General features: G+C 40.9%; 1 protein-coding gene across 1 annotated transcript in view; it reads left to right on the top strand.

Moving 5' to 3' along the window:
- The first annotated feature begins 650 nt into the window (after positions 1-650).
- Positions 651-14,478, top strand: part of SATB1 (SATB homeobox 1) — a 98,255-nt gene continuing 84,427 nt past the window's right edge. Inside the window, exon 1 of the mRNA XM_061194723.1 lies at positions 651-717. The gene's annotated coding sequence lies outside the window, so the exon portion shown is untranslated. The remainder of the gene's footprint in view (positions 718-14,478) is intronic.

Here is a 14,478-nt window from a genome sequence, read left to right as displayed (position 1 = left end):
CGGGCCGGCGCGCTGGGAGGGAGCCTGGGAGCGGCGGCGGCGGCGGTGGCGACTCGGGCTCGGCTCAGCTCGGGCTCCAGCGCGCCCAGTGTCGCCGGCGGTCGCCGAGGCTCCACCGCCAGGGGGAGAAGCCGGGGCGGGTGCTGGGGAGGCGGGCCGGGCCCTCGCCGCCCCGCCGGCCAGCCCGCGCCGCACACGCTCCTCGGCGGCGGCGGCGGCGGCTACGCGGGGTCCACCGAGCCCCAGGGCGCCGCGTGCCCGGCCCGGGAGCTGCGGCTGGATGCGCTCCCGGGTTGCTGCGGGCTCCCGCGGGGGGCGCCCCGGCCGCCCCGGTGCGCCTCCAGACTGCGGGCGCCGCGACCGCCGAGCAGAGAGCGACTCCCGCCGGCCCCTTCCCCCTCCCGCCCCCGCCGCCGCCCCCTCCCTCCCCCCGTTAACATCTCCTCCCTCCCCCCCTTCCTTCCCTCGGCCCCGCGCGCTCGCTAGCTCGCTCCTCGCCTCTCTCTCCCTTTTAAACGCCCACTTCGGATGGGAAAAGAAGACAACTTAAAGTCAAGTTGCAATTAACTTCCGCGGCAGCCGCAGCTCCGGCGGCGGCGGCACCAGAGGCAGAAGCCGCCGCCTCGGAAGTCCGACGCCGCCGCGCCCGCCCGGGAAGCCGCGCCTGGTCTCGGGCCGCGCTCGACAGCCACCGCCGCCCCCAACGCCCATGCCTGAGTGAGTTCTGCTCCTTTGCCTCTCTCTCTCTCTTTTTTCTTTTTGGCCCCTACTCTTGCCCTTTTATCTCTGTCTTTCTTTTTTCGGAATCGATCTAAACTTCACCGTAGCGCCCACCTACCCGCGGTGCCCGTCGTTGGGGCGACTCGGCTCACCTCTCGTGGGCGCCCGGGGACAGGGGTCTTCCGAGCCCCTTCTGTCGCGCGCGGCCGGATCCGGAGGGGTGGCCGGGAGAGTGAAGGAGAGCACCCGGGACGGGAGACTTGAAGATGCCATTCGTTCTTTCTCGGGGTGTGGACACCCTCACACACACCTGCCCCACAGACCCTGGCTGAACAAACTCCTTCAGGTCATCGGTAGAACCCCTTTGGGAAGAGAAAAGGGGGATCGAAAAGACCGAAGGAAGCACACGGGGAAAGGGAGACCCTCTCTGTGCGCCCCGGGGCCGGGCTGGCAGAAAGGTGCCGGGCGGAGTAGGCTGGGGAGTGGAAACGTTCCCCCGCCGGATCGCAAGTTAAGCTCAGCATCCTTCCCCGGTCCATCTGCGCCTTCCTCCGCCCCCCGCCGGCGCGGCTGGTTGGGAGCAGTGGCGGAGAGGGGCCTGGGAAGTTTGTGGCAACTCCTCCATCCCGGGAGCCACTCGGGCCCCGGGGTGCTCAAGTTGGAGCCGGGAGTTTGAAAGGGGCGGCAGTCCGCGTTTCGAGCCCTCGCCGGTTGTAGTGAGGTCGGTCCTGAAGGCGCTGCTGGAGGGAATGTGGGTTTGGAGTTGGGCTGGAGGCCGGAAGAGGTGCTGCCCTCTTTGCAGAGACAGAGACATCACAGGTGCGGCCTCGGGGTCCGCGCCGTGTCTCCCTCCTGCGGCCCCGACCCGAGCGTGGCGGCCTTCTCTGAGCGCTCCACTACCGAGGCTCCCGAGGCGGCGGAGCGTGGGTTTGGACCACCACGATGAGAGGGACAAAGCAGGCGGGTGGCAGGTCCGGGGAGTGACAGGCGCGTACCGGGGAAATCCACTGAGCTGGACTCTTGGGGGCGACCCCAGAAGATGGAGAGGGGCTTAGGGCTCTTGCTGGAGATTTTGGCCCTGACCTTAATTAGAGCGTAGCAAATTTCACTTACAAGCGTCAACCACCGGATCGCCTCTCAAAAGTGCCCCGGTTGGCAGCTTGGACCTCTGCGCCTTTCCTGGGCGAACTTTCTCAGCAGCATTCCGGATTTCCAGGCAAATGCTGTTAAGACTTGGACTCCACATGGTTGTAAAGAGACAGAGAAAAGCGAAAGACGTCCTGTTCTCAGGAGAGAGCCTTTCTGCCCCGACTGGCTGGGGTTCCACCCTGGGAGGCCAGGGGACCTGAGTTTCCCAAGAGGACAGAAGAGGGGGTAAGAATGAGTAAAATGCGACTTGCTGGGTGTCAGGATTTGTCCTAAGCAGTCCCTGAAATCTACCGTGTTTGTGCTGCTGACAGAATAACTCATCCCGCTGAAACTTTCTTGAAATTTACACCCAATCTAAAGTGGATTTTTCTGAGATGTCAGGAATTAAGATTTATTCTGTCGTCAAAAGTAGCTGGGGGAAAAAAAAAAGTAAGACTGGAGAAAGCCAAGGTTGAGGTGTTTGCTCTAAAAACCTTTAATCTGCTGTGTGGTACTCGTGCTATGATTTAGCAGCCGTCCTTTATTTCTATTGCATATTATTTTAGTAGAACAGTAGTTCATCGTATACTGGCTGCTCCAGTCTGCTGGCAAACATTAGCATTCAGGCTTACATTTTTGACAAATGTGCAGACAGGAATAGCATGAATAGGCATCTTAAATATTAACAACCTAAGCATCTGTTGTGAAACAATTTTAATATATTTACTCTGTTTTTCTCACATTGTTAGAAAAGGTTATAATAAGCGCATAAATTCAACTTTAGTTAGCAGAAGTAACTGGCTGTATCTTTCACTACCTCTCCAAGTGTTTAACACAATCACCAGACATAAATACTTTAACTAACTCGGTTAGGCACATTATTAAATACACTTTAGACAATATGTATTCTATATAAAATGTAACAGTAGCAAAATATGTATCCTATTTGTGCACATTTTAAATGACTATGCATTTTATAAATATACCAGGCATGTTTATTCTTCATCTCCATTTGACACTTATTACTTCATATTTTTCCTAATGGAAACAATATTTTAAATGTAGAGTCGTTCAGTCATATGTAATACATAATATGTAAACAGTAGCTATAAAATACAAAGCATTGTTAAATTTGAGTATGGCTACATGTAACAAGATTATACAAGAGAAATAAGAATCACTGCACAATTTTGTATTCTTTTCTAAATAATGAATACAAATGATGGATGAAAAAAGAACAAATAGGGATTTCCTTCCTAAAGTACTAGTGACTTAAAATGTGTGGGGGGTGGGTATTGGGGGGACAAGGGGGGGATGAAGGGAAGAAGCAGGAAAAAAAAAAAAAAGATCAGCAGAGAAAGAAGACTTAAAGAACTTCCAAAAGTCTGAATAGTTATTTCCAGAATCAATGCATTCTTCATTTTCCCACAAGCTGAAATATGTAATAAATAATAGTTCTTTGTATGTAAAAGTATTCCAAAGGAATGCCTTTTGTTCAGTTGTTGTAATAAATTAATATATTCTTTGGTTGATAATCTACAAAAGGAGTTCTTTTGTCTCTCAGCATCTTAAACAAGAACAACAACAAAATGAATAATGGTTTATTTCTGCAAAGAAGTCTGTTGCCAAGCTATATGAACCTGCGATTGAATAAGATGATGTGCTGAGTGATGGTTAGGCAAGTCTGCATTAAATTAGCAAAGACTGAAATATCTGGGAGAGATTTTCAATGATTTTTTTCATGTGACAGGTTGCGGATTGTAAATTAGGCCTAAAAGATCAGGTGACAGGCACCTGTTCCTCATTATTGTTAAAACCTTTTGGTTACAAACACTGTTAAGCTAAATACAACGTGGATATACAGTAGGGACTCTATAAAGCACTCTGGAGGTTTTTCATCTGCTCTGTAAATTTCCAAAAGGGCCATACACAGATATGTCCTTTACACAAACACATCTTTTCTTCCAAGACGTGTTGTCTCGGATGACTCTTGTGTCATATTCGTACTTGGGACTGATGAAGTCTATAAAATAAATGCATATGACCGAATCGATCTTCAGACTCTGTCTGGACCTGTTGTAGTCAGATGCAAAAATATTGGGTTTTTTTTTGCATTTGACTTTTACAGTCCACTGATGAATGATCAGAATTTGTTCAGGTTTTAAATAGAAACCTCCCCAAATTACCTTTTATACTTTTTAGATAAGGTAAGTTCTCATCTTAAATGATGCCAGGAGATATTTTGCTTGGTGCTTATGTATAAGGAGAACATGAGTTGCTCTATACTGTCAGAGCTTTGTGGTATATAGAAAATGGGAAGAAAACCACATTTTACATGAATGCTGTTAGGAAGGGTATCATCATTTGCTCTTTCTACTTGCCACTTCTCTCAGGGGAGTTCAGTAATATTTTGATTAGAATTAAAGAATGTGATCGGATTTTTATGAATGGTTTACCTTTAGATATTTCAGACAGCAGAATAAGCATACATATTGAACAGGCCTGAGTAGCACAAGGTTGCAAAATATGAAAGGTGCCAGTTGCTTTTAATTAACAAAGGAGGAGGATTTTGAGTAAATTCGGTAACTGAGATGATTAAATTCTCTATTTAAATATGTTCTTTGTCTTTTTTGGTTTGGTATAGTTTCTGCTTATTATCTTAAGTAGTCATTTTTAGCATTTGTGATCAGATTACAGAACAGTCATCCTTCTTGCGTTTCCAGTTGGTTTTCAAACTCCAAAACTCTGGGATGCTTTTAACAAATTGGTTTACATTTTGACAGAACAGAGTTAAGTTAATTAATAGATCAGGCACGAAAATCCTCCACGGTAGGGTGTATTTTCTGGTAAAATGAAAGTTATGTTTCAGCACGATGTGCATCAGGCTTCAGTAATCTGTTCCTCGTGTGGAATGAACACTTCCTACTTCAAGCTAGCAGGCACCTACTGTTTATTTACGCTGCATTAAACTGACAGCTCAGCAATCAGAGGAAAAATATTACTTACCTTCCTGAAGTAAATACCAGTTTATAGGTTAGTGCACGTATTTATATTCCTGTCACCACTAAATAACGGCTCTGTCTCCATTTTAATATCTACCTGTACTATAATCCACGGCTTTAGACTCTTCCTGGTTAGGGGTAGGGGTCGAGAGGAGTTTTCTTATCATTTCCCGTGGCTAAAGTTTTAAAAAGAGTCATTTTATCTTCTCATTTTTGTCCTGCGAGAATCAGTTGAAAGGAATATTATACATTTTTCCTTTGCATACTTCAACTATAATATCCAAATCCCCAAAGAATCCACATGCCACTTAAAATAGTCATCTTAGAGCAACCTCAAGACAAATATGTTCAGACACATTCAAGTGTACGTTTGCTGAATTAAACTCTCTACAAAGTTCCAAAGAGATAACTTCAACTGTTTGATTTCTTAGATAATAACTTTGATAAAGTGTCTTCTATTCCAAGCCATAGATGGAATGCTTCAGTTTTTAATGGAGGTCTGCAAATATGAGTACAAAGTGGGACACATTGATTGATTGATTGATTGATTAATACTGTTAACTTTCCTCGGAAAATATTCTTGCCTCCTTTGTCTTTTTGTTTAATCTGCCAACCTTGAATTTCAACTTTTTTACAATACTAAATGCATTTGTTGTTTTTCTTTTTAAGTTGAAAGCCCATTCTCTTTGGAGACCCCTAGAAACTTCAAAATACTGTTAAAGTTGAATTCCAAAACTTATTATTAACTTGAGAAAGTGCTCGTTTTCGAGTATGCTCTGTAAGTAGCTCTTACACTCATCCTGTACACACAGTTGTTAATCTCTAATCACATGTTCCATTGACATCAGAGCAGAATGTGGTCTTAATACAGCATGTAAATCAAATCTGTTACACAAGGTTCTTCTCTTTCTCTCCCAAAGAAAAAGTGTCTACTATGGTAATTTATATATCATTCCTAAGTGTTATTCTCAATGGTAAGTCTATTTCAACTTGATGTCTTCATAGAGTGTGATCAACACATTAACACACATTATTTAGTACTTTTGAACTTATGCCAACGGTACCTTTTGCTGTTTATTTTTTTTTAAGTCTTTTTTAAGATCAGATATTTCATTTCAGAGTAAATAGATACAGATTGTGTGTATATATATTCAGGGTGAGATTTAGTAGCATAGCATTTCTCCAGCATATTGGCCTATTTTTATTCTTTCAAGTTATTCTGTATCACTTCCACAGTTCTTGCTGTCTGAAGGTTCGTAAATAGAAATTCTCATCACCTCTTTCAATGGACTCTCAAGGATGTAATTTAGCTTATGTGGTGATCCAGTTTAGTTATGAGAGATGAAAATTAGTTAACCGGTACCCCAGCGTTTATGTCCGTAGATTCAGCTGAAATTTATTCAGTCCAGTTATTTGATATTTGGTAGTGAAGTGTCTTGTAATCAAACATTAAGAGTTGGTTCAGTTTCCAGTGGAGAAACGATCTTGCTGGATAAAACATTTAACTGTGCAATATTTTATTACACTCATCACTCATTTGAGAGCCTGCTTATTGTGGCACGAGTTTTTGCTGCACCTTAGGGGTGCAGGTCCCCCAAATGAAGCTGAGATGCTTGCAGAAGAAGCAGATGTCAGGCTGCACTTGGTCCTGCCTTTGCTAGGATGTCTGTGGACCTGCATTTCCCTCCACCCCTTCCTCGGCACCCCTTCCCCCCAGGTGTGCAGGAAATGGAGGGCGTTGTACCCGGTGAAGTGGGTGGACCCTACCCAGAGCTATGACCTGATTTGTGACGTACCCTCAGAACTGCAGTAGTGGTCCAGCTGCTTCACAGGCAACTGGTAACCACCTCATTTGGGGATGCTTCTGCCTTGCCAGCAGTGCCAGAGAGAACTTCGTCATTGTCACCTCATCAAAGACTACTTCTTGAGAGCTCTCCTTTAGGGCTAGATTCGGAGAGCAGCCTCTGATATTTGGAGGGTAAGTGGCAGAAAAGTTCCTATTAGTTCCATGTGGGGAATCAGGGCTATAGCCACAGGGAGAGACCAGCATTTAGTGTCCAGGGGAGGTTTCTGTGTTGGGATGTTGCTTTTTCTCAGCGAGAGATGATTTGGGACTAGATACCAACAGAAATTCTGCAGTGTGAATTCTACTGTGGGTGGTGAAATGTGGTAGAAAGCTCCCAGGAGGAATTACTAGATCTTCTTTCCCTGAGATATTTAAAGAAAAGGTAGTCAGTAATCTGTGAGAGGGGGAACTCTTTAGATGCAGTTTTCCAGGAAGCTGGGCATATAGTAGAGTTGATTGCTAGAGGTCCTTTTCTAGTCTTACTCAGTGGTTTCTGATATGCCGTTAAGAGCATGCAAAAGACAATTTGGCCTTTTAATGTTTATAATGTTAAGGACTTTAAGGTAAAAGAGGTTTTCTGTTGTAAATATTTTATTGTAATAAATACTGTAAATAAAATAGAACCTAGTATATGCAGATATCTTTTAAACTTGAGATAGTCTTGAATATAGTGTGCCCATAATTAGCTGTTTGATGTTGAATGCAACTGAGTTTTCCTGTTCCAGTGAACCAGACAATGGAGATCACTGGGGATTAACAACAGGGCTATGTGATGATTCTTGATATAGCAGACCTTTTTTTCCTGTTCACTGATAAAAATATTTTATCAGTAAAGAAAGCACTCAGTTCAAATGCTTATAGTTTTAAATTTTAAAAGAATATCTAGAATTAATAAAATAATCCAAGTGTTTCTCACTATATTTTCACCAACTGAAATAAATGATACCTAGATGTTCTAATAGTAGACAGATTTCTCCAGGCTGTGAGAGGAAGGAACAATATTTTAATAACGATGCTTTAAAATTTTTTTCTTAGAGGTGGGCTCTCTTTGGGGTGGTTTAAGAGGACTCAAAAACAATTTAGAACATTATCTTAAAAGTTTAAAAATGACAGTCTTACTTTGTAAGGAGTCGTTGTATTTTAATAATACTGTACACTTATTAGTGTTATTGGAGCAGTAGACAGTTAATTACAGCCTTTTCTGAGACATGTTAACTGTATATTAACAGTCATGTTAAAAAAGAATGATGTATACTCTTACATACAAGCTGCTGCTTGCTAGACTCTTTTCAAAATAGTCTTTTAGAATGTATGGAGTCAGATTTTGGGTCCAGAATTATCAGAATGTTTTCTACTAAAGCAACTTTATTTTAAAACTTTTCACTGGGATGTAAGATTTTCAATTTTCTTCTTTTTTTTCCTCTCTTTCTTTCTTTCTTTGTAATTAGCATTGGCTTGATTACTTTTGCCAGTGGCTTTAGAAATCAGTGTCCCTCAGTAGTTTTAGCCTTCCCACATTGTATTTTGAGATGCCTACATTTTTGTTTTGTGATGACTTTGGCCAACATAAGCCATTAAAAGCTTATTGAGTTGGTTTAGCACCTCTTAGTACTACTCATTGTGGAATCGTTTTAGTCACTGTTTCTTGAGCCAAGCTATGTTTTCTTACAATTCTCTGTAACCTGGTATTTAAGATACATTTGAGCAATTGATCGTAGCAGTAGTTCTAAGAATATTTTATTTTCCAAATCTAAAGCCTGGGTTTTTGCTTTGGCTTCTGGTATGGCAGAACAATGCGTGACTGAAACTAGTGAGGTTTAAAGCTGGACTGAGCCTGCCTTAGACACTTCTATCAAATTGGTTAACTATTTGAACTCCCTTGGTTAATCTGGATATGTTAACCTTGTAACCTTGTAATACAGCACTTAAAAATGCACTAGGATTCCCACTTTACAAATTTTTAGGTGCTGCCCTTATTTATTTCTACAAGGTATTCAACTACAAGAAAAAAATTCAATGTAAGGTACATGTCTGTGTTATAGAAAACAGTAGAAGCTTCGCAGTTAGCGTTCTGTCTTGCGTGGAGAGCACTCGTTAAAGATTTGCTAAATTAATAATAAAATAGTGAATTTAGCTTGTGCTGATATGGTTTAATGGGAAAAGACTTTTCTCTCTAATTTTCTGTTTTTACTGGGGTTATCTGCACATTTAATCTACACATGCCCGTGTTCTGGATAACTGAGTGTTTTTTTTTCTCTCTGTGCTCTGTCATTTTGGACAGTAGCACTGGGGTTTGTTTTATCCTCACTGACCTTGAGGATGAGGCAAAGTCTGTCTGATTAGGTTCATGGTCCTTTGGTGTTCAGTTATGGTAACAACCTATTCTGGTATAAGCACAGAGCACTCCCTGCAGGTCCTTGCAGTTAGGCTACCATGTAATGGTTTTTCTGATATTCTGGGGCCAAAAATACTATGTGGCCCAAGTCTGATTGACCTCTATCTGTTCTTTTCTACAATAATGATTTTTTTCAGGACCCCACTGGATAAATATCAGCCATGATTAATTGCATAAATAGATTTTTTTCATTGTAGCTGTATCCATTATTTTAAAATGTTTTGAGAGTTAGGGTATTTATATTAATGAAGATTTCACTCCATTCCTTAAGGGTGTGTTAGGTGCATCTAAAACATTCTGAAAAGTTCTGGCCATTCTATGAAAGTTATCTTTAAAAAAGACACTTCCTCTTTAAATTTATTTTCATGTGTGTGGCTCTTTACAAGACAGTGTTAGTTACACAAAGAAAAGTATTCCTGAAGCAGTACACTGCTGTGTGACCTATTCCATTATCATGCACATTCTGTCTCTTTAAAAACAGTCTCCTTTATTTGCCCTATTAATTGTTGATATGTTGCCATCCACGAGACAAAAATTAGAGCTGTAATTAAATAATCATGTGATGCTCCTTAGTGCCAGTGAGAGCAAACTCATTTTTCCAGGCCCTGATGGTCACTGATTATTGTATTACTACTGGCTTGTTTTATTTTTTTTAATGATTCTCTATCTGTAGATTACCCAACTACTGTCCTTCTTTGCAAAATTAAAGAACATAGAGAACATTCAGCCAGTTAATTGGCTGGAGGTCCTCAGGGATGTAAGGTAGACATACCTTTTTCTGCTTTTGGTCACCTGGTAGTTTCTTTGGGGAGGCTACATCAGCGGTGTGGTTGCCTGCCATTTCATTTACACTGGTGTTTTGGCTGGGATGGAGGCATATGGGGAATGCCAGGAGAATTACAAAAGGAGCCGGGTATTAAAATTCAGAAATGATTAAAATTGAAATAAAAGGATGCTGCTTCTTTGCCAGTACTCTGGCAGTCATAATGACACATAGAGATTAGTTTCCACCTTCATCTTTTCCTTCTTTTTCATTTCCTCTTGTTTATTGTTGACACATTTTCCTTATGTCTGTCTCCCGTCTCTGTATCTTTTTGCACTATTGTGCATTCCTAGTTCTCCCTCTTTCCTTAAGCTTGGAGAAGCCTACTTAACCTTATTATAACAATAACAGAATAGGTTATTAATATTTAATATGCACATGATTAAAATTTCTCTCCCTTAAACATAGGTCAGCTGTATTATTATTAACTGGCATGTAATTTTTCATTTAAAATATTCTTATTCTGCCCTTGCTGTTTCTGAAATGTAGTCTACTTTACTAGTGATTTAATACATAATGTTTAGAAAACTGTGGTCGGCTAGTGAGAAAAGAACTTACCAGTCATGGATAATCAATTATGCATGAATTCAGATGTAACAGATGGAATCTGGTGAGTTAAAGTTTCCCTTTGCCTTAGTGGTTTTTTTTTTTTTTTTAATTTGTTTGTTTGACACCTGTCTCATATATAGATAAACATCTAATGTAGCATGTGAGAAATTTCCTTATATATCTCTGTATTCTCTTTAAAGTGAACTTGATTTTTTAAATTGAATTTAAGGGCAGAGAATTTTTTTTTTTTGTGGTCTTAAAGATGATCAGATTCTTTTCCAACACTTTGTAGATACAGAACCGGGTTCTGCTTGGCTTATGAAGGGTAACTCTTCTAGTTGGTAGAGGAAGAAGCAAGACCTGAATCTAGGGTTCCTACCTTTTCTCCACTTCTTTTCCCACTACGTCATTTATCCTTTTTTGTAGGAGTTGCCTAATGATAGAACACTATTACACTAACTCTGGGTTTTAAAGAATTTCTGATGAAAATTGTGGTTGTCTAGTTTTAAGTTGTGTGATATTCTCTTGTATGACATGCAAATAGTATCTGTGAACGTATATATCATGTTATGCTATATGTATATCATACGTACATTTATTCATACTAGGTTGTTGGCCAAACAGTTGGATTTTTCAAATCTATTGAGGATGCCCCAAGATTTGGTTTATATCTGAAACTACAGCATATGCCAGCCACAAAGATGCCTTTACCCTAGCTTGCGGTGTTGTAAATTCTTAGTGACAAAACCCCTTTGTGCAAAGTGAACCTAAAAGTTATTTTTGAGAGTCTTGTTACCTCCACAGAGAGATAAGTTTAATTTTCATTAAATATGATATGAATGTGTAGTATTTTTTTCAGTTGCAGAAGTAATAAAACAGTGGGTATTGTCCATCTTTAAAGCAATTACAGTCTCAAAACAGTTACAAGCTGGTCCCCATCAAAAATTTTCATAAATATGCTGTTTGTTTCTCTTCCAAGTGTATTTATATATAGATAAAAAAATACAAATGAAAATAGTCTTTACAGAATAAACAAAAATAAATGATTAAAAAATAGCCTGAAGGCTCACTAGTTCTGTTTTTAAAATTATGCTACAGCATTATTTACCAACTTTTTGCTTCATATCAGCTGGAAAGTTGCATGTGTATTTATGGTCCACGTTAGTTATCTAATGAATTAAATTCCACAATAAACACACTAATAAAGAAGGCCACACCTGCAAAATAGGTAACTGGATATGCTCTAGCTACAGTTATGCTGTGAAACTTTTTTAGTATTTTATTTAGGCTTTTATACCCAATAAATATGTAATTTTACTTTGGCTTTGCTATGTAATCATATTCCTTAGTCATGCATCAGAAAAATACATATATGTAGGAATGAACTTCAATGAGATACAATTTATATATGAATTTCCAGTACATTAAAAAAAACTCCATCATTAATATAAAAGTCCCTAATACAAAATCAGTAAGAATAGATGATAGGAAACAGAATATCAGTCAATATACTGTTAAAAAAAGGATGATATTACAAATTATTGCATGCAGAAATAAATACTTCAATCGTAATTACTATCACAAAAAAGTGACTGATAAAAATAAATTTGAAAGCCTTTTGGACTTTTTATAACAAAGAATATACTCTTTTATTAATAAATAGGATCTAGAATCTTTATATAGAGACAGTTTATAAATTATTACATTGACTACATTTATACAGTTGTTTTACCTCTGTGGCTGGACTGCATGAAAGCGTCCTGCAGACGTTCCCCTGGGACGGTCTACTGTTTCATGAGTATAGTTAATTTTTACTCATTTGAAAAATATCCAAAAAGAATGTTTGGATATTTGAATGTTGGATATTTGGAGTGTTTGGTTTTTGTCTATCCTTCCTCTTCTTTTGCTAAGATGCAAGAATATAGAAGAAAATCTGAAAAGAGAACCATTTTCTTGCATCAGAGGACCATCAGACTACCTACTTTGGGTGAGATCTTGGTCTCTCATTATTAATCCATGTTACTTATCCTTGGGTCAGGTAATCATCACATGAATTAATTATCCAGCATAGACTGGACCGTGCTGTCGGCGGGTAAGGACAAAGCAGTGGAGGGTTGGCATCAAGGAGGCAGTTGTCAGTGGGCTGTAGCTTATTGTTTTTCTGTGCGGCATGATAATATATGTCTGCCAATCTTAGGAACAGATGAAAGATTGTTTTGCTTTAGTTCTGTCGTTTTTACATTTTTTTAATTGGGGTAAAAGATATACACCATAACATATGCCACTTGGACAGTTTGTTAGTGGACAATTCAGTGGCCTTAATTACATTCTCACTGTTGTGCACCGAGTGCCACAGTCTCTTCCAAATCTTTGCCATCCTCCCAAAGAGAATGTGCTTTAGTTTTGAATTACACTTCTCCTTTGCTTCACCAAATTTCAAGCATTATAGGGGTATTTCATCATGGTCCAAGTGTGTTGCACTTGTTTCTGGTGGTGGCTTTTCTTCCCAATGAACAACCCCTGTCCACTGCTTTGTGGCGATGGGCACAGAGGTACAAAATCAGATGTTGCCCTTGGCTGGTACTCTCCCCCAAAACAATCTGAACCCGGATTCAGGTCTATTTTAACCTCAAACTCTTTTTCCCTTTAAGTAAGCCGAGAAAGATTAAAATAGCATTCACATCACTAAGAAGACGTGGTTGATATGTCTTGGCTAAAGGTTGATTGGGAACAGTTCCTGTTTGGCTTCATTGGAATTCAAATCCCCTGAGCTTCCTGAGAGTAGCGCCCTGCCACTAGCTCTTGGGCACGGACAACGTGAACACTTCAGTTCTGCTTAAGTGCAATGACTAAGTCTAGAAATGAGTTGAACAGTTTTCAACTGTTGCAGAGGGAATCCCACTCCAGGTTGAAATTTTCTGGGAGAAAAAGCCTGCTGGACTATGTTGAAGAAAAAAAAAAAAAAATTAGAGAAAACTGGGATGGTTCTGGCTCCAGTAAATAACAGACTGGTTTTGGAACTTTACTTCCACGTGTAATTTTGTGTTTAGTCGCTTATGTCTGTGATGATAAATGATATACTTGCACAGAATTTCTGGCACCCCCGTTAAGTCTCACGGAGGTGCCCAAATGCTAATTTATCATGGTTCCTCAAACAGCAGACTTTTATTCACCAAATCAATGATCTAATAACTTGCCCCCTACCTTTTTTTTGTTTGAAGCAAGTAGCTTGCCTGCACATATATTTCTTAAATTTGGGGGTGAGTGCTGGTTCCTAGAAAAGCCTTAACTTTTCCAAGTGACCCCAGGATCTTCACTTCACTTGAGGATGTCCTAGCAGGTATATTTGATTTCCTGTCTTCAAAACATTACCTAATCCAATAGATGCCAAACTTGGCTGTACGCTGGAATCGCCTTGGTAACTCTCAACCACCGCCTGCCTGGCCCCTACCTGTGGCAGTGGGGTGCAGCCTGGACATCTGGGTTGTTGAAGTAGCTCGCAGGTGATAACATGCAGCAGATTTGAGGAGCCACCAAACTAACTTCTGATCTTGCACCTGGCTTTACTGCCCAAGATTGCAAGAATCTTTCTAAGATTCTCACCAGCATTCACTTGTAAGAGCAGTTCTTGGATTCCTTTCCCTGAGATGGCAGGCACTGTGAGACACTCCTGGAATACAGACAGGAGTCCACCCGCAAGATGTTGACAGACTTACAGTTGGGAGGGGCAGACATGTAAATACGAAATGGCACACTGAAGGACAGGGGGTGGGATGGAGCATCGAGAAGGAAGTAGCTAATAGCTGGAGGAGGCTTTGGACAGAAGAGGTGCAGTCAAGCTGCATGTTAAAGGATGTGGCAGAGGGAGAAGTGGGAGGGCGGGCACTCAGAAGCAATGGGGAAAAGACAAGGCAACCTGAAACTCTTAAGTAATTTGATGGCGATAGCTACATAGCTATGTGAAGGTCTCAATAGCATTGCTTTTGGAACCTGGCCCCCTCCCTACTCAATTTTG

The sequence above is a fragment of the Eubalaena glacialis genome, chromosome 6, assembly GCF_028564815.1.
Source record: "Eubalaena glacialis isolate mEubGla1 chromosome 6, mEubGla1.1.hap2.+ XY, whole genome shotgun sequence".
NCBI lineage: Eukaryota > Metazoa > Chordata > Mammalia > Artiodactyla > Balaenidae > Eubalaena > Eubalaena glacialis.
Note: the sequence above shows the minus strand (reverse complement) of the source record. Positions and strands in the feature narration are given on the sequence as shown.